Consider the following 21,191-nt stretch of genomic DNA (forward strand, 5'->3'; position numbering starts at 1 on the left):
CACACACAGTAGTCCCCACTGAGCTGTGCAGGACTGGATAAATACCATCCCTTCAGAGGCTCTGTGTTAGCAGATTGCTGGAGGTAGGCGGCCTGCTGTGAGGCCCGACCACACTCCCACTGTTCTGGAGGAGCTTTAAGCGAAAGATCAGGTGTCCAGCCCTGAATGCTTGATTGAACTTAAATCTTTTGCATGTGCGCCATAACTCTCCCTGCTCTGTGTGGCTCAGACATGGCCAACCAGTCAATTGCTCAAAAGAATTTGAGTTGCAGCAGTCCTCTGACCTCCCTGTTTTCACCTGTATCATTGAAAACTATATTCAGATTCATTTTGATATGATGGAGAGTTGCATGAAAATTATGAATTCACCACAAATCAAGTTAATGATAATTATAGGGCAATAATGACCTGATATAATAATAAAAAAGAAACACTTATGAATGTATTCACTCATAAAAAGTACCTATTTTCATATACAAGTACTTATACTATAATTTAAACTTCAAACCTATTCTACCAGTATGATTGTTTTATAAAATGGCTTACTCCTCCTGGTAATTATAGCAATTTACTCAAAATCTTTACATTCATAATTCAGAATGTGTTGTATTATTCCTCACTGGTGTTATAATTGTTATGCATTTTTTTTTATTAATTTGTCTATAATTAAAGATTAAAGACATCCATCAGATTTTTTTAGACCTACTTCTTAAGTTCAACTTTGAGCTACTATACTCAGCAACTTTAAGTTACTATCCCACTGTCCAGCAGAGGTCTTGTGTTATCCCTTTTTTGCTGTTGGTCTTTACTGAGTTGGATCAAATAAAGGTGAGGAGCCATTAAGTGCTGAACAGTTATGGAGTTAAATTGGGGTATTTGTTCAAAACCTGTCTGTTTTTTTAAATTCAGTTTTTGCCTACAGTTGCTGAATCCTTTAAACTGGAAAGTAAAATGTTGTCATTGTGGGTGGGAGCGATGGCCACCAGTACAGAAACAAGGAATTGTACACTTAAACCGGCAATAAACAAGGGTCTTTTGCTTTAACTTATCCATTATGAAGGAAATGACACCACCAGTGTTTAGATTGGTTCCCTGTAAAACTCTCTTTCCCTACGCAATTCTGCCACCAGAATGGAGGCTGACTGGTGATACAGTCAGGCTGTTAGCCTGGCATCGATTCTGCTATCCTTAATAAAATAATGGGAATAGGAATCATGCGTAAAATGGCTTTACTTCAAATAATATCAATTTCTAGTCCATGATATTCCTACTATGCGGGATGTTCTATAGCCCAAAGTGCATTTTATTAAAGGATAAGGCTTTTGTTATTTCACCTATTTTCATTATCAACAAAAATACACAAACAAACAATAAATTAATGTATCTACTCACCGGTGTTGTGTATGTATCAGTGCCTGATATATGTTCTTCCTCTGTGCCACAGAGCTCTATTGTTGTCCAAAAACTATTAAAAAACAGATCACATGTTTCTTTATTATCGTGAACAAACACACACACACACACACACACACACACTGTGGTTTATTTTGACTTAATTCCTCATACACCGTCCTGGCTGCCCTAAATACCCACCAAATGTGTATACATACGCTGCTGAAAATAGTCCCCACATAAATGTATTTCCTAATGTTTGATTGACCATTTAATGTCCTTTTGATTTATGATAATAATTACTTTCTTAAGCTGCATCACTCAAACGTTGTCATCTGTCACCAGGCTTTGTGTGGCGAGTTGGATACCGGGCCACGGGGAAGAGAACAACTCTACAATCTGCTGTGTTGCTGTGGGCAAGCTAACTGTAAGTTGCCCTCCTGTAAACTTCATGATATAACCAGGTTGTATATGATTGTGCTTGTTTATACATGTCATTAACAGGGCTGTGTGCAATTTGCAAGTGTGTATTTCATGAACAGAATGTTCATTCTGTCTTGATAGACTTTAAATAACAACATATCTGGCAGAGCTAATCTGTTTCTTCAAAGGCCAGCACCAGTCTGTGATTTAATTTAAGAGCACACAATCAAATGTAATTCATGCTATAAACACGTTGGCATGCCCCGAGTACACGGTTAATGATTACCCTACTGCAGTTCACTCAAGCCGCTTGAAACCAGCTGATCATTTCAATCCCCTGTGCATATTTTCACAGCGTTTATTCAACCTCTAAATGAGAATCTTGATTTCTGGGCTCAGTTTTTGTTGGAACTTCAATCCATACCTTTTTTTTTTCAAATGATTGATGATTCACTCTCCGACAAACACACTATTTGCATCGTGGATCAGAATGAGAATGGATGTGATCTGATGAGAATCTGCAATCTTGGCGCTGTGTTATATAAGGGACACTTTATTGTATTTATGACATCTGTAATGTGGCGCTGTGTGTAGTATACAGGGTTTTACTTTTTATAACTGATTGACTGTTAATATATTTTCCACAAATATACTATTCCTGAAAAATACCCATGTGACCATGTGATGAGCGAAAGGGACCTCAAACACTGAACACCTGTTGTGTTGGTGAGTAAATGGGAACCAAAAGCCAATGGAAATAGGCTCAAATGACAGATGAGAACCACTGCCTCTTATTGTACCTGCTGCCTCCAGAGTGTGCTGGTTTCTAACAAGCAATTGTCTGGCTATGTGATGTGGCTTTGAAGTGGATAGCATTTCTGTATTGTTATGCCATGAACATGGGACACTGAAGTCTCAATATGGTTTTTGAATGCCCATGACTGGATCTTGGGTTCTTCCCACAAAAACATTCTGTGAGGCAGAGCTAGCTGCTGAGTTACTGCGGCAATGAGGTAACCATATCATGTTTTACTTTCATGTAAAACACAGGTGTCCATTATGTATGATACTGTATGTATAAGAAGCCTGGTCAGTGGCCTTACGCTTCTAAATTTGACACTGTAGTTGCCCCTCAAGCTTCACTTGTTGAAGCGCTCCTCTGTGGTAGTATAAAGAGTTACAAAAGTCGAAGTCACTGGTGGTTTGGGTTGTTGGATGGGTCACACACTGGACTTAGACTTTGTGTCCTGTTTATACCAAATTAGCTTTGACAAGTTGAATGCTCTATGACATTTTTCCACTTTAGGACACTAGCGGCTGCAGTTGAAAAGTCCCATAACTCTCAGACTAGATGATTAAAGGGATATTCCGGTGTAAATTTAATCCATGGTGTAAAACACAGTGACACTGAGTAAGACCTCCCTTTGAGAGATCAAGTTTTCCGACCGCTAGTTTATGTAGTTTTAGCAACCTCAGAAAAGACCGCACGATAACAATACACTGCAGTCTATGCCTCCAACAAGAAACCGCCATCAAAAAGCCACTCATAGCCACAAATAATGCTCAGAACAGCACCAAAGTGCAGCAACAGTACAAATAGGCTCGTTGTGGGGTTAGCCCTGTGAGTTGATTACCGAGTGCAGTAGAGTTCTGCGGACAGAGAAAAGAACGGAATTGAGCATTTCTAACCGCACTCAGTAATCGACTCGCAGGGCTTCCCCACAACAAGCGAGCTGCTGCAGGAGAGTGGTGAGCGGTGTTGTCTTTACAGTAGAAATCCGGCTAAGCTAGCAGATGTTTGATGCCTCGAACTATGCGCTGGGACCCTATTTGTACTGTTGCTGAGGTTTGGTGCTGTTCTGAGCATTACTTGTGTCTATGAGTGGCTTTTTGATGGCGGTTTCTTGGTGGAGGCACAGACTGCAGTGTATTGTTATTGTGCGGTCTTTTCTGAGGTTGCTAAAACTACATAAGCTAGCGGTCGGAAAACTTTATCCCGGGGGGGGGGGTCTTACTCTGTGTCACGGTGTGTTAGACCATTGATTAAATTTACACCGGAATAACCCTTTAAGTTACTGAGCTGTGAAAACTACCAGTGTGTGGTGTATTGTGATGACTTTGGCTATTTCCCCAGCAAACAATACTGCTACAAATCATACTCTGTTTTTGCACAAAAACACTTATTATGAGACAAAGCACTTTTTTTTTACCGATGACTCTAACCATAACTACCGTTGAGCACAGCAACATGTATCATAGGGGGAAGTGTTTGCAAGACTTGTCTTGCTGTTTGTTGTTGTTGCCATATCCTCTTCCACCTGAGTTGTTTCAGAGACAATGATATTAGAAATTAGGTCAAAATTGCTGCTTTGGAAACATTTGAATATTACTGCCTGTCCCTGAGGTTCAGAGTGAAATAAGCAACAAGCACTTTAGTATCCCCTCTTCCCCAATGTTTGCAGCTAATTGCAAATTGAAGAACTGAAAAGTTGTGGCCATTCCTGCTCAGTTGAAAATGATTCCCCCCCGAGATTTAATGAAAACCTCTTACTTCGTTTTTCTCTTGGTTTTTTTTTCTCTCTCTCTAAAATTGTTCTATTTGAGTTATCACCATTTTTGCAGAGGTTGTCAGGGGTAAATTTGGTTCTTAGTAATTAAGACTTGATCTGGAACCCAATTCCAACCAAATACAAATTATATTCACTTAGGTCCAGGTGGTGTCCCATATTTCGGTCTCTATGTCAAAAGACTAGAACATGGACAAGACTTGCCCCCATGTGTACATAGTAACCCTGCAGGAGAAACAAAACACAACCAAATATGCTTGGTTTGGATACTTTTGACCAAACATGGCTTCTACATTCATCAATCTGGCAGCTCCCCAGAATAACACCAATTTTATAGTGCCTGTTAGCCTCACAGGATCGGCTGTGGATTGTTAGTTTTTTCTTCTCAAGGGAATCTCGACAGTCACACTGTTAAGGGATGGGTGTTACATGTTCCCTTTTGACGCAACTCATAATCCCACAGAATATACATTGTATAATATACATTGGCATATGATTCACTTTTATGATTGTGCAACTCACAGTTTACACCCAGTGCCAACATTTAGTGGTAAAGTAGGTAGAAGGCCTGCTGAGTCTTTTATGTGGCAAAGACTAAAGTACAGATTTGGAAGATGGGGTAGTGGATGGCTGTGTAGTCCATCTCACTTTCATGAAGGAGGATGGAGTTAACATTTTATCAATGATTTTCACCTGAGCTTCACAAGTCTTTCTGTCTTTCTGTCCTTCTGTTTCTGTCAAAGTATGTAAACCTATTCTACTAGGACCCCCAAATAAAAGTGTGAACCGGAAGATTAGCAGAATTCTCTGTGAATGTTCTTGTTAAAGTACACTAATGTTGTTCAGGACAATAAAGTTAAATGTTTAAAATATCCTGCCTCCATTATGTATATATATGTTTCACCACATTTGAGGCATAATCGCAAAAAATGTGGTTATATATATGCTGCATATGTATGCGGCCTTTATATAACTATTTATAGAAGTTTTTTATTCCCTATCGTAGTAAAGAATTCATGACTGATCGCACTCTAAACATTTTCCCTGCTTCAAGGCTCTAGGCCTCAAACTTGCTATCCTCTGTAATCCTCCTCCTCTTGTTACATCTACCCTTCATGTTCATGTTGTTTTTGTCAACTTTTTGCTCTTGAAACAATGCCTCTAAATCCTAATTAGTCTTTGTTGTCAAATTCTGTAAATGCCCTTGTATTGGGAAGAGGCCGCAGATCAAAATAAGAGCTAGGACAATGGGGGTTCTGTACACACATGGCAGTCTCTAGCTGATTGCCGGAGGAGGTCTGGTTTTACTAAGCCATTTGTCTCTTCCTACACACAGGCCAGACTAATCGCACAGCCAGTCTCCATGTCCTCTCAGCCCCTAAGTGTTCCCCAATCCTGCCCTCCCACTCCCCACCCAAAAACCTCCAGCACGATTCCCCACCAAGGATTGTTTTACGCTTAATTTTGTTAGACTTAATGAGATTTCACTAATTAAATCTCCTCCTGGTTGGAGACCCCCCCCCCTTCCACTCACAATCACTCCAGCCCATGGAGTGATTGCTTGTAGAGCTATTTTAGACAAATAAACTTTTTCATGAAGAACAGGGACAGTGGGTTGCACAAGGACAGGTCTGTGTTACACTGTGGATTTCCAATTTCGCGCCAAGATGCTCTGCTGCGCTTGTGATAGCCAATAGGTTTTCAAATCTGATTTAATGTATAAGGGCAGGAAGTAGTTGTCGCATACATCCAGATGTCTTTGCATCATAAATATGCGGTGCTGCATTGCCCTCCCCACACAACACGTTGCGTTTTGTTTTGATAGAGAGCACCCTAGCATTGGTAAACATATTGTGCGTTCAAGTTCTTTGTTACATCTCACTGTCAGTCTTGGTGAAATTTGTTTAGGATTGTATGATAGTTTATCTGCATTAGTACATTTTGCCATCGTTTGAACTCAAAATACCTTCACTGCTAGTCACCAGGCATATAGTTTAATGTAAAGCAGAGGAGCCGAACCTCAAATGTAAGTGACAGGACACTGACAAAATGCACACATGCTCCATATACATGCTCCTAATAATAATCCCTGTAATAGCTGGATGGCAGTGCTAAATGGGAAGTGCTGAAGGGTGGGACCATCTCAGCTCAAGCAGTGAGGCCTTGGAGGTCATTGTTGACAGCAGCCGCTTGCCCTGCTATTGTGGACAACCCTCTGGGACTCTCACACTGACTATTGTGGGAGCCATCCTCCCGTTTCCCGTTTGAGCCCTGGATGCCCGTTGCCAGCTCCGCCACTCGGTTCTTCAGCCAAAAAGTCCATTACACCCCTCTCCTTCTCTCCCTCCCATGCCCCTGTGTCCATTGTAGCCCAGCAAACCCTGCTTCATTTATGCACACACACATATAAATACACACACACACACACCCACCCACACACACACACACACACACACACACACACACACACACACACACACACCCTATCCAGCCTCAGAAGAGCCTGTGCTGTGGCCCTCGGGTGGGCGATTGGGCAGCGTGCCCGTTTCAGATGGGAGTGCTTCCTTGATGAAGGCCCATGCTGATCGGGTTTCTGCCACCTGTCATTCAGCTTAGGGGGCAAGAAAGGGGGCAACAGTGGTTGTGGGTGGTGGGAGTGAGGAGGCGCGGAGAAGTGGGGCAGGGGGGGTTAACAGGAGAGATGCCATGGCTATCTGGCACCAAGCCTGCAGCCTGCTGTTGTTTCAGTGTAGCCTCCTAGACTTCTCAAGTAGTCCTTTAGTTCAGGCAGTGGCAAGTTCCCTGTTTGATCTAATGATAAAGTACTCCATTATATACTTATGTACATATGACATCACTGAACAGCAAAAGAAGACAATCAAAGTCACCCTCATGCTGATGGAAAGTCAAAGCTTCACAGCAAATCTGTGTTGCAGCTTTCTCCTAAACAACTGAAGTAGATGGGGACCTAAAATATATAAACACAACTGAAGAAGAAGAAAAAGGGTCCATACAGCTTGTCTGGCGCCAACAGTTTTTTGTGCTTTACATTGCCATCAGACAGCCTTTTTCTTTAGCACTGCATTCCCTCCCCTGTACTGTATTACAGGGGAGGGAATGTATTACGCAACTGTATTACGCGACTGTCAGCTATGACCGTGATGATGACTGTGACTGTGACTGTGACTACTGTTACGCTCCAGAAATGTTTTGTGGACTACAACACTTCCCCCGACTTTCCATCAGCATTTAAGCAAGTAGATAATAACTAAATATACACTTCTGGGTGAATTGTTCCTTACATGTAGCTCAGCGCACTTCACGGCCTCTCAGACCTAACCCTTTTATGTTGATCAAGGAACATTCCCTAAAAAGGTCAATACACGTGAGTCATAGCCTTCATTTGTTGTGCATTTACTGTAAATGAAGGTCAAAAGGGATTTTTTGCTGACTCATACAACATCGGATCATTTTTTTTCTACTGGTCTCATATCCACTCAGAGAGCACATACCTCTGTAAACTGTGCAGTATTAGGAGTGGAACATTTCAGTCTGCTCCTTGCTCTATACACATGCAAATAGTGGTGGACAATCATTCCAACAAGACCTGAATCATAGGATGAGCAAATGTTTACTTTCATATATTCTTAAGAATTTGAAAAAATCTGCTTCATGACTTTTATTCTGATATCCTGCTAACCAAGCACAGACAGACAGACAGACAGACCAGACACACTGGTTTAAAAACATAACCTCTTGGAATATTAAAAAATATTAGAACATGCTGTAATTCATTACAGGACTTCATCTCGCAAACACAGCACGTTATTGCAGATTGGATGTTAGTGGAATGCTGGCACTAAAGTGTTTTGGGCCTCATTTAGCCCTGCTCATGGAGAGAAATTCATTTGCCTTACCTCATGAGTTAGAGTAGCAGGTTTCCTCAGTTGTGATTCTAGCCCTGCCAGGTTTATGTGCTCACTCTGTGAGATTTCAGTTAAATCAAGACATCTGGAAGTGCATATTAATCATAAGCATTTTATAGCTTTTGGGAATGAGCAAGAGTGAAAAAACGCACTGTTGAGAAATGCTGTATCTACTATAGGTAGCATTTTAACTCATGGCCTTTGCAGATCTGAGGTTGTGTAGGCTGCCATTTCAAATTTGACATGGGACAGCAGCTGTGGAGCTCCTTTAGCTTCTTCTGTCTAAGTACATATCACACCAATTTTGTCAGATTCAAAGTCCTGTAGTCTAGCCATGGTTAGAGGATTTTCGGAGCTAATGAAGGCTCTATTTTGGCTACAGAATGGAAAATCTACCTTTAATCAAAGAAGATTGGAAGGCAAACTGGCGATCGCTAACATACTCCCTCTGACCTCTTTGTTACATGAATTTGAGGTCACGCTTAACTCCACATTATTAGCTTCACAGTGTGATCCCACATTTCACTCCATTGCACTTGCTAACTCTATGCTTAACCATCATCCTCCAATCCATCCATATCCATTTCTCCCTCACCCGGGCTCTTTACCCTACCAACCCTAATTGTAATTATGTTGATTTAACTTAGACACATGCGGCTCCCTCCCCACCATCTGAATGGGAGCTTATTAGTTTGAATATTTTTTTTTATATTTATTTATTCCCATTTCTCAGGGTCCCTGTCGGCATTTCCAATTACTCTTGTCGTGCGGTTGTAATTGCCTCCATGCTAATGGCCGCCAGACAATCGTGCTAAATGAGGTGAGGCCGAGAGGCTAGGAGCCCGACTTCATTAAGAGCTAATGGGATTTTATAAGGGGGACTGAAGACCCAGCTCATCAAAAAAAGGGAGATGGAAGGAAAACAAAACAGATGGAGGGGGAGAGCCAAATCACCACTATTCTAACTTAGCCCGCTCTTTTTCCTGGCACTGACGAAAAAAAGAGCAGGTTAGTCTTCTTCTAGAAGACGACTAGCTAATTATAGAGAAAGACTCTGCAGTGACTTACACTGGAAAATAGACACACTGAGAAATGGATAAGTGTGCTCTGGCTGTCCAGTTCAACATGAAAAGCAGTTATTTCTGTGTCTCATGCTCTTGGAAGCTGGGTCTATTCTGTTTTTTGGCAAAGTAACAGCAATAGATATGTATAAATTATATATTTATAAGTGAGTGGACAGTTCAGTCCAAAACCTCCCACATATTTCACACTTCATTTAGACAGAGACAGGCTTAGATGGGTGCAAACATGGATGTGAATACTTGGCTGAAACTCAACAGGACGGTACTGTATGAAACAAAGGCAGTCATACATACTGTAATCTGCGTATGGGTTGAAGGCCAACCAACGCCACCAAAAGCCCAGTCGGTCATGAAATAATTCAGAATTGATTAATTTATTATTGTTGTTGCCTGACGATGAATTTTTCCCAGATTACTATGAAAATATCGGATCTTTCTGATAGTGTGGTTCCAACCACAGACTGAGAGGCGACAGTGAGTGTAACTGGCTGCGTGAAAAACGTATTTGAAAGAAATTTCTTTATTTCTGTTAAATAAGCATTTAACACTGCATGTTTATTTAACCTTTTCCTCCTCAACAGAATGCTCACTCCAGTCCCTTCAACAAAGTTCTCCATTCAGACCACTAAACCAACCCTTTCACAGAAGTAATGATCCCTCACTGATCTGTCTGCCCTTGAAATGCATTGAAAGGTGGCCATCCATCTTGGTGGGATCGCTTTGTTCCCCACTGGAATATAGTTACATTGTGCGGTCTGCAGTTGTGAGATCAGTTGTCCTGTACTTTCATTTGCTGTGCCATCTTAAAGGTGACACGGTTTGTCTGCCGTTGGTTTCAGTTCAATGGCCCTTTTGGCTCCTTCAGATGAGGGGCCCGCCAAATTCTATTACACGCTGAATAAACCAATGTGTTCACCTATGAGAAGCAGGCATTATGGAGTCAGGGGGGTAATAAATACTGTGAAGTGTGTGCGCTGCTACCACCTTACTCGGGTTCTTTCGCTGAATGTTACGTATCTGCTAGTTTGTTTAACAAAGTATGGGAAAGAATTAGTCCTGTACAGTTTTCACTTGTGTGATCAATCGAGCCGTAACAATACTTTTTGCACCATTTGCCCCACCAAGACAACATTAAGCTGATGTTTGTGTATATCACAAAACCTGCATGTATACTGTAAGTTTACCAGTAAGCTTCTGCAAACCAAAAGCATATATGAATGTCACACAGTAATGTCAGAAATCTCCTTTAACTTATGTAACACTTAGTTGGTAGAAAAGTTGAGGGCTATGCATGTCTACTTCTTCACAGTGAGGACAAATGGGAGATAATTATCTCTTTTGGGGACAACATGCAAATAGGAATCACAGAGTTGGTATCGAGGGAAATTCAGCGATATAAACAGCTAGGAAGAATCAGAAGTCTGGACACACAATGGAAATTTGGCCAATTATCCACAGGCTATATCTGTTGTGGCCAGTGAGCAGAGGTAAAACTATGGTCATTTGATAGAGAGATGGTGCAGTCTGATGTTAAAAAAACAAACAAACTCCATAACAAGTGAAAGCAAAATGCCAATTATTTAAAGCAGCATCCACTGTGGCTTTTGTGAAGTTGTTCCACTATGGTGTCAGTATTGTGCCATGATAATGGCAGTGAATAGCCATGTAATGAAAATGTTATTGATTTTTTAAATGTCTGACAATGCTGGACTGTCAACCAGACAGGAAGAGATGCCATCAGCCCAATTAACATCAAGTATGGAAAGTATTTTTCACATTATATCTATAAACTATATCCCGTACAGATTTTCAAATGATATGAGGGGTGAAAAAAAAGTATAAAGGAGAAATACTGAAAAAAGAAAAAAACATTGCTATAGTTATTCAGCAACTAGTTAGAACCACTTTGTTTAAACTTATTATTGCAAAATAATTGTAAATAACAATAATAATAAAAATAGTTTTGGAAGCAGTTGACTACAAAATCTAAGTTTATGTTTGCATTATCATTGTCATGTCGACATGGACAAATCGATGCTTGTCCGATCACTACTCATTTGGCATCAGTTCCTTAGTGATCATATATGTGATCATATATGTGATAATCAACAATACATTGATGAAATGCAACGATTTCTACAGTTTTCAGTACTTCAATGTTTGTGCCAAAACAGCCCTGCCTACCCTGTTACACAATTCCGCATCAAATTTGTGTTGTTAGAGAAGAGATGGAGCATGGCAGAAAGAAAAAGTAATCTGATGTGATGCTACTTTTCAGCTGTCGATAAAACTACCACAAGACGCACCATTAGCAACAAGAATGTGTCGCACAGCCACTTGCTGTTTTTTAAAAGAGAGGCAAAGCATATCCAGGTACAGCTAGCACCATTATTAGTTCTTCTGCCAAGGAAATGGTGGAGGCAATGGTTTTCCTGTGTCTGTCCATCCTAAATCCTCAAACATAATCATCACAATCTCATTTTAAGGCCAGATACTACAGGCAAATAGGATAGTTTTTAACAAAAATATATCACAATGAAACCTACCTAATTGATTATTAAGTTATTTTTTGTAAAAAGAAATGTGGTGCACAAATTTGCACAAATAAATATTTTGAAGACAAAATTCAGAAGTCATAAGTCATATTCTCATTTAACAAATGAACAGTATTGTTATTGTTAAGATAGGCTATATTAAGATGTATAAGTTTGCTGTCGCCCATCCCTATTATCATTTGCAAGTAATGAAGAAAACAAAAAATACCTGCAATAAAGTATTATGCTTGATAATACGACTAATGAAATACCATTACTGCTAATATTAAACCAGAATTGAACAGCCAAGCTTAAACTATGTACCAACATGTATCAATTAAAACTGAGGACCACAGCTCTCTATAATTTGATGATAAAATATAAGATTTTATGTAAAATTAAGGCAGCATTAAGTTGCTAAAGCTAACAAAGGAGACAAACCTAACAGGATTGTGTACATAGAAGAAATGAAAGCAGCCTGTTAACTGGTAGGGAGCTGAAACCATACTGAAACATGTAGTAAACCCTCTCAGGTCTTTATTGGACTGGACAGAATCTGTCTCCTGTTCTTTTCGACAGACTTCTCTAAAGAATCCACTGAGTAATGCAGATGTGTCTAATCATTTGGGCTGCAGGGTATTTTTTGTCCCCAAAATGCCATGCAGGCTGCACTGATGGTGGGATGACGGTTGTGGTTTAAGGCTTGGGCCTGGTAGGAACAGCTGTCCTACAGCTGCCATCTCTCCTGCTTTTTTGGGGGGGAGGGTGGGGGGTTGGAAAACAGTCCCAAACCTCCTGGGTCAGAGCCCTGGTATGGCGGTCTCCCTGGCAACTAGAGAGCTGAGGCTGTGGTGTGTGTGTATGTGTGTGTGTGTGCGTGTGTGTGCGTGCGTGTGTGTGTGTGTGTGTGTGTGTGTGTGTGTGTGTGTGTGTGTGTGCGTGCATGCGTGTATACAGTATATGTGTGTGTCCAAATGAGTGAACAATCTGGCCAGTGAGAAGCAGAGTACCGGGGGTTAAGAGTAAGGAGTCGATCCTCACTTTATCTGTATCTCTTTCACTTCAGAGACTATTGGCATTGACTGTTTCCCTGAGATAATATGGGACATGGCCAAAACAGTCCACAGAGTGTCAGTTTTTCCCCCCTCAAAACCAACAAACAGCCACATTCAAACCACATTGAGACAATTAATATTCTGTCTTTCCCTCTTTTTCTCTAACTACTCTCTAAGCTCAACACAAGGGAATGTGAAGCTCCCTGAGCAGGGCAAGGCGTTTAGAAAGGGGGAAAAGGGAAAGGGAAATGGAGGGGGGGGAGAAGGGAGATCAGTGAAAAGAGGAGAATGTGAGTTTAGGAAGAAAGAAGAGAGAGAGAGAGAGCAATGGCGAGAATGAGAAAGAAGACGGGGGGATGGAGAGGAGAGGAGAGGAGAGGAGAGTGAGGGCTCTGGAGATGGAAAAGCAGGGAGGACAGCAGATGAATAGGGAAGGGAAAGTGGATATGTGGAGATACTTGGCTTTGGCCCCATCAAAATAGCGGTTGTCATGCTAACTCAACCCTCCTTCCTCTCTCTCTCTGTCACACACACACACGCACACACACGCACACACACACACACACACACACACACACACACACACACACACACACACACACACACACACACAAGCACTCTCTCTCTATTTCACCTTCAGACCCCGGTCCTCTCAGACAGCGTCTAATCAAATGCAAAACTCATTAGAAACATGTTTGACTGACATTAAAAGAAACAAAAAAGACCACTGATTTATTCCTCTACTTACTAAAATGTCATGTTTTGCAGTGTCTAAAAAAATATATTAACTTTTACGCAAAAAAGTACAAACAGCTCATTGCAAACTTTTAATCATTGCTGTTGTTTTAATGTTTTTTTTTTTGTTTTTTGTTTTTTAAACTTCGATTTATATCCAAGCTGCCTTTGCTAAACTCTTTCCAGCCAATGTATACTGATACAGTGGTTCCTCAGTCCTGGCAATTATCGTATACAGTGTACTCTCACACTTAAACTTCAAGTTAAAGCGCCCACCAACCTTCTGTGCAAACACATTCGATGAAACAGCCCCAGCTTGTGTTGTCTTCAGTGAGAAATACTGTGCAGTCTATTACAATAAGCTCACAAGACAAAAGCACAGTAACAGGTGTTAGCTGTGACACATGAGCAGTTACTGTGTATTGGCTGATCAAGGTGTCAGAGGAGTATGTGTTTGTGTATGTGAGTGTGAATGCGTGTGTGTGTGTGTGTGTGTTTGTGTGTGTGTGTGTTTGTGGAGGAGAGCTTTTTTGTCCCGGCATCAGCAGCACATATTTTGATGCAAACTGAATTTAAATTTATTCCCATGTTTTTATAAAGGATAGCGAGTTATAAAACTATTTGGAATTTATCACATTTTAGTTCTAAATCGGCTCTTCGCTCACATTAAGATGCAAATGTATGCACATATTTTAGACATTCATTAATGCCACCTGAACCTTATAGCGCTTAATGGCAGGTTTAACCTCCTGTGTTATAATAGACTAGGATAATGCTTGTAATGCTGTGATATTTGTGATACATGATAAATTGTATTATAAAATTATTGTTCTTTTTCATAAGAGACAGGTTCAAACCTAATATGAGGAATATTTGTCAGAATGTGACACTGTTGTGAACAAAGAGTATGAATTCCATTTCTTTACAGAAACGTTAAAATACCGTAAATCCTGTGTTGATGTTTGACGAGCAGAAGAATAATTTGGATATGCAGCAATGATGTCTGATGTTGAAAGGTTTTCATGCTCAACTGGACTGACTGAGCTTTTGAAACAAGGAACACCAGTACAAGGAACAGCCCATGTGGGTTTAACCCCTCATTATGCCAGGCTGTTGATGGACCCGTTGGTCCAACGTGTCACTGTCGCATTAGGCTATGCCCACTTTAGAAAATGACACACCCTGCGCTGCATTACCGGTACTACTATACTATTTAGTATGCCAGAAAAAGATTTAGCATGTCCCCATTTGAAGTATGTGAAATGCAATATGCCAAAAATGCCTGGATGTCCTACTCCAGTTGCATTTTGCAGTATGAAAGTCAGCATGCTTTTTCTGGCTATTGTTACCCGCAGCCCTCTGCACAGCACTTGACACGCCACATACGTCAGAGTGTGTCGCATCAATATTAACAAAGACGAGAGAGCGCAAACATTTGACAGCTCACTGACAGATGACAGCTCATTTGACAAAATGACAGACACGGTAATGACAGATGATAGCACGTTCAAGTGTAACTATCCTCTTTTTGTACTTCAAAATTATGTGGTGTGAGAGGGTCAAAGTTTAAGGTGCACTGTCATGGTGAAGTACATGTATTGTGTCCCAATTGTATACATACTGCATGCAGCAGTATGTACTTTGTCAGGGCAGCTGCATTACATACTAAAAGAGAAGGAAAAAGTATGCGATTCGTAATGCACTCACAGTTTGTAGTCAAGTAAGGTTTAATAAATATTCAATGTCCAGCTACACTTTGAAAATAAAGGCAACAAACTACTTGGTTAGGGTTTATGAAAAACACAACTACTAATGCCTTAAAACAATCACCACTGACTATTGGCTTCATTCAGGATTGTAATTCTTGTCACCTGGGTGTAAGTGCCCCCCCCCCCCAAGTACTGTCTAACTCTGTACAATACATTCGAAATGTGTTTCCATAAGCCCCCTGCTGGCACTGCACCTTCACACACCGGTGAACTTCTCATGCCAAGGCATTGCTAACCATCACGCTCACACGCTGTCTTCGGGATTGGCGGGTCTGTGACACGTTGTGCTGTCAGACTGGGCTGGAAGGGTTATATGCAGCGTGAAACATTGGTAATGTTTTCCACCGTAAATGCTGGAACATACATCATGAAAAAGACTTGACTCAGACATTTGTTACGCTTATAGTTGCTTTACTGTGATGCTTCAAGTTCACCGTGCAGAATGATGGATGTGCCATCATTTTCAGGGGTAAGAGTGGAATATTGGGTCCCATCATCAGATTGTGAAATACAGACACTTTGGTTTGGTTTCCCAAGGTGGAAATATTTACTATACTCAAAAACCACGTTTTACATAAAGTTGATTTAAATCTCAGTTTAACACTTTTACAATCAGCAGGATTTCTGAGATCCAATCACAGTGCAGTATGCATCTCAGACAAGTGTGATGTAGTAACTTGAATCCTCCAGTGCACAACCACTGAGAATGAGAGAATGTTTTGAATAAGTGGGAGACATTTTGTGTTCAACAGTTGAACTTTTAAGCGAATGATATTTGGATATTCATAGATTGAGTGTTTTTCACGAAGGGAGAAGGAATGTCAGTGTTGCTGGTAACGTGAGGAGTCTGCACAGGGCCTGAAAGGTACTAAAAGACAACACCCATCCCAGCCACAGTCTGCTCATCCTGCTGCCATCTAAAAAAAAAAAAAACAGAAGTATCTGCTGCCATACCACCAGACTACAGAGCAGCTTCTTTCCTCAGGCTGAAAGACCCATAAATGTACTAGTGTTTTAGTAGTTATTTATTAATTAGACTGTGCATTTGCTCTTGTGTAGCCTAGGAAATGTCATTTTTCAGTCTTGAGTTGCTTAATGATGAAAATTAAATTAAAACAACTTGAATCTTGAAACCATATCAGCCACAAATTATTCAGAGCAAATGATTTCTATATGTTTTAAAACAAGTCCGGGGAGGGTTTAATGTTGAATTTCAGAGTGAAATTGAGAATTTTCTTCCCAATTGAGATACCAATGTGGATGCCAAAATAAGTAATAATTAAACCAGTTAAAACAAAATATGTAGGTACAATTGAAATAATCATGGATAACCTGTAAGCCATTGGTTAATACATTATAATTTGGTCTGATTGTCCTCTGTGACTCGATGCTTTGAGGTTTCTCTTTGCTGTGCAAGTCAAAAACAGAAATCATGTTGAAGAGGCTGAATGGTTTTGCAAGTCTCTCCAGCTGTAGATGCTCTCTGCTTCCACCCGGGACGGCAGAAGCACCTGAGTGGAAACATTAAATAAAACACACACAGACAAGTCTTTGTATGTGATGCATTCTTCCTCTTAGTCACAAGTGGGCCGGTTATGGCCGCCCTATGACAGGAATACTAGGAACACCAAACATAGAGGGGTTGGACGTTGTTTCCATAGAAACAGACCTCATGCGAAAAGGTCACTGTCAAAGGTTTTTCTCAGAAAAAAGGCAGAAGGATTATAGGAGGGGGCAGTCAGACAAGAACAAAAAAAGCAGTTTTATTATCCATTTTTACCCCCCCCCAAACGAATATTCTAACAATGATAAAAATGTAGGATTTAAATAGCGCAATTACATGGCTGTGAATGGTGAGAGCCCCCTCTCTTTTTTTATTATTATTTCTTTATTCTCTTTTGAAGTCGGGAATTGAAAAGGGAAAGTGGTCGACAGCCTGTGCGATGCCTGAGCTTTGTGTTTCGGTGCAGATACGTCGCCTGCCTGCCCCCTCAATCACTGGCAGTTCCTTCCTCTCTCCCCTCCCTCTCAAGTCGTTTTAATTAAGTCAGTCTCACTGGCATGGTAGGCAAAGATAATTGGAGAGGGTTTTTGGATGCCATTTACTCTAAATGGCGCCTGTTTCTTCCCATTCTCTCGCCTTTTTTCCACTCCCACAGCTTCTCCCGCCACCCCTCCCCTTCCGCTCCTCATCTCCTGGCAAGGAGTTACCTATCTTCGCTTCCCTTTTTTCTCTGCTTCCATCTTATATTCAAACGTGAAATATGGATTAACTTCTTCTGTGTGGCTGAGGGGACGACTTCCTGTGAATTGCAAATTTTGGCCAACACTGCAATTTATTTGAAATGGCAAATCAAGCAAAGCAATTTACTGGAAATGAGGAGGTTCTTTGAACTTTCCTCCTTTGAAAAAGTTTGTGTTTTCTTATTGCATGGGGAGCATCTGCAAAAAAAAAATCTGCTTTTAGAAACATCAACAACATTCTGTCCTTTAATGAAAAAGTACAATTCTGAGAAACAAGGGCTTTGATTTGCATCTTTATTTACGTGAATAAGGTGTCAGGAATGCTTTAGAAATCTGCAGGAATTGAAGAAAATGCATGAAGTTCAGAGTTGGATTCATCTTCCCACATTGCTTCCATGTGTCAGGAGTTGACTCTTACATTAAAACCAAACCAGATTGTGTTCACTGATTACAAATAAAAGGCCCCTCTATCTCTAGCCCTAAATCCACATGTAAAATATGGGCTAACTTTGCAGTAACATTTTGCACAGTAAGTATATCAAGTAACCAATTCAAGATTGACAGGCAAAACTACAGACAATGAAAGGTGGAAGGACATTGTGTCCATACTAATCCATGTTAGCAGCACCACCAATGTTTCAATGGCCCACGCTCTATGTCAAACGTGTGGGATTTGTCAGTGTGTGTGAGTGTTAAGTGTTCGTGTGGGGCTCCCTCTATCAATCAGGTAGGGCCGGGGCCTGCTGCTGAAAGGGGGCTACAGTGGGCCACCCATCCAGCCAGGCGCTCTGGGGAGATCCAATGTCCTTAGTGCCTTAATGCGCTCCAGATGTCCCTTCAGCCGAGAGAGAGAGAAAGAGAGAGGGGAACGCAGAGGGAGAATGTGAGGCTTTAGTAGCTCAAAGCGGGACTCGATCTGGCTCACAGACTGTAGCTCTGGTTTGTCAAACGTTCTCCTCAGGGGGGTTGTTGTTGATGCACCTGCAGTTTTGTGTTTTTGATAGTTGAAGAGAGTTACTTCCCCTTTTATAACATGTCGAACGGCAACGGTGACTGGTTTCGTCTCTCAAATAAGTGTGTATATATCTTTGTTTATTCAATGCAGTCTGGTGTGGCTTTGTCTTCCCTGCCTCTGTCTCCCTTCCCCTCCAAACATCACTCGGTGTAACTACACTCAGAGAAATCATTGTTATGAGCAAGTTAAGTTCTTTTTACTTAACTGGCTCACATGGAATAAAACAATGCTAGTCAATTTGTTAATTACGCACAGTGTTTGCTGGTAGACGTATTCAATTCAAGAAAATGCACCATATGAAGGATGAAACAAGTCGAAGTGATTTATTTTAAAAATACTGAACCTCTCAGATGTGTTATAAGTTGTTTTACTTTGTTGGTGTGGAATCTGATCTGATCTGTTGGCTAACCAAACACATAAGCATTCACTGTGACTCCACTCTGTTTTGGCCACTTTGACATGTTCCTCCATATCTATCAGTCACATACAGTCGCAGATGATTAGGTTTAGGTTACAAAACTACTTGGTTAGGTTTAGGAAAGCATTATGGCTTGGGTCAAAATAGTACGCTAACCGTTGGCTTTTGGTTTTATCCTGGACATGCACAGCGGCCTCCTCGGTGAAAGTCATTTGTTTGTCTTGCCCACCCGTCCGTCCCGTCCTACTCCTCATGCGTGTCCTCATTTGCTGCTGTAATAATAACTATGACCACTGGAGGTTGGTGCTTAACAATAAGCTGAAACATGGGGCATAATAAGCCACTTGCACAGTCAACCTATATGATATTCTTTCTGATGAGAATCAGCTGAACAGGAAGTTACAAGACTAAATTACAGAATTGAATTACTTACACATAGGCTTGCTTATTAAGATTTTCCAACCTGACGAACAGTAACATTAACCTATCCACTGTGACAGCACTGTAAGTAAGCTGGGATGTGACTATGCACTGACACTTCACCACAAACACCAGGACAGTCTCTCATGACAGAGGCCAGCTGAGCGACAACAAAAGTACCCACACAGAAACTCTCTCAAAGGCGCATCAACATGCCTCTAGTGACTGTCAGAGCTCCAGCAGACACCCAGATGGGAGCTGCTGATCGCTGGTTAGCTCTGATGACCGGCCACAGCAGCCACGCACGTCGCTAACCCTACTCTGATTGGTCGTCAATCAGTGTCATCATATACTGTAGAGCCACAAAGCCACACCTCACACAGATGCACTCTACTCCTCTTTTGCATTTTTGAATTTACAGGAAGGGGGGGTTCTGGAAGAATCTGAGGGGTGACTTTTTAAACCCATTTTGTCACGCTTGGTGTGTCCGTCTTTCCACCACTGCCACTGCTGCTTTCTTTTTAATTGCCGGGCTGACACTCTGCATTTCCTTCTTGGCTTTGTCCATGTCCATCTCACACCCTGCAGACGTCCCTTTTCGCTGCCTCTCCTCGTCTTCCTATCCATTTCTCTCCCACCTTTTCCCTTTTATTTGAGCTCTCTGACCACCTACCCCTCTCATTACAGTGTGCCTTCTCCTCTCCCTCCTGCTCCATATACTTCTGCTGTCCACCCCTCTGTCCATCCTCCCCTGCCACGCATGCTCCATGCCTCTCCCCATGGCATTTCAGAGGAAATTTAATATAGGTTTGTTTGGTGTTTCCAAGAATTCCATTCCGCTGCCGGCTCTCTTTGCCCCCCAACACTAAGACAAACAGAGGCCGTCCAGCCAAGAGCAGCAAACACCACTAGTGTTGGCCTCATTATTTGGTCTTCGCATTTCAGATGACTCCAGTTCCACTTCATTTTTGTTTGCTCCCCTCTGCCTCACTTCCTTTATTGATAGCCTCAGCTCTGGATCTGCTGCACCTCCACATGCAGGAATATATGAGCTCATTTGAAAAAAAAAGATCTGAATGCATCAATACCTCATCATACAGTCTGTACATAGTTTGTATCCAAAGAGCATTTAGTTCCTTAAAAGGAACATTTGACAGCTTCTTGTGCAACCTGCTAGGGCTGTAAACAAATATGAATATATCATGAACGGGTAATGTGCTTTTTAATGTCCTACCAGTTTGACACATTTTGTCAGAAATGTCAGACGAATTCTCAGATCCATAGCTCAGTCAAATTGAATACAGACATCATAGACACACACTGCTGCAAACAGAGGAACTCACTCTTTATACTGGTGGCAGGATTCTCTAGAAAAAATTAAAGGAGATGTTTCTTTTAACTTCAGATCTTGTCTTGCTGTCAGGACAGTGTGGCAGGAACTGCTAGCAGCCAAAGCAGAAGGAGTTTTCATGATACGGATTTGCCAAAATCTGCAGATAGTTTTTTTTTTTTTTTTTATCTGATACACAGACATTTGAGTAAGGTTCATCCTTAATAACTTTTCATCAGTTTCCACCAGATTTGTTGGTCAGTGCAGGGAAGTGCTTGGCG

The 21,191-nt window shown here is 41.2% G+C and overlaps 1 protein-coding gene across 4 annotated transcripts in view; it reads left to right on the top strand.

Moving 5' to 3' along the window:
• The window catches only part of pknox2 (pbx/knotted 1 homeobox 2), a 105,277-nt gene that overhangs the window by 23,644 nt on the left and 60,442 nt on the right, over positions 1 to 21,191 (top strand). For all 4 annotated transcript variants that reach the window (XM_030438077.1, XM_030438073.1, XM_030438076.1 and 1 more), the window contains exon 2: positions 1,738 to 1,819. The gene's annotated coding sequence lies outside the window, so the exon portion shown is untranslated. The remainder of the gene's footprint in view (positions 1 to 1,737; positions 1,820 to 21,191) is intronic.

Source organism: Sparus aurata, chromosome 13, assembly GCF_900880675.1.
Source record: "Sparus aurata chromosome 13, fSpaAur1.1, whole genome shotgun sequence".
Classification (NCBI taxonomy): domain Eukaryota; kingdom Metazoa; phylum Chordata; class Actinopteri; order Spariformes; family Sparidae; genus Sparus; species Sparus aurata.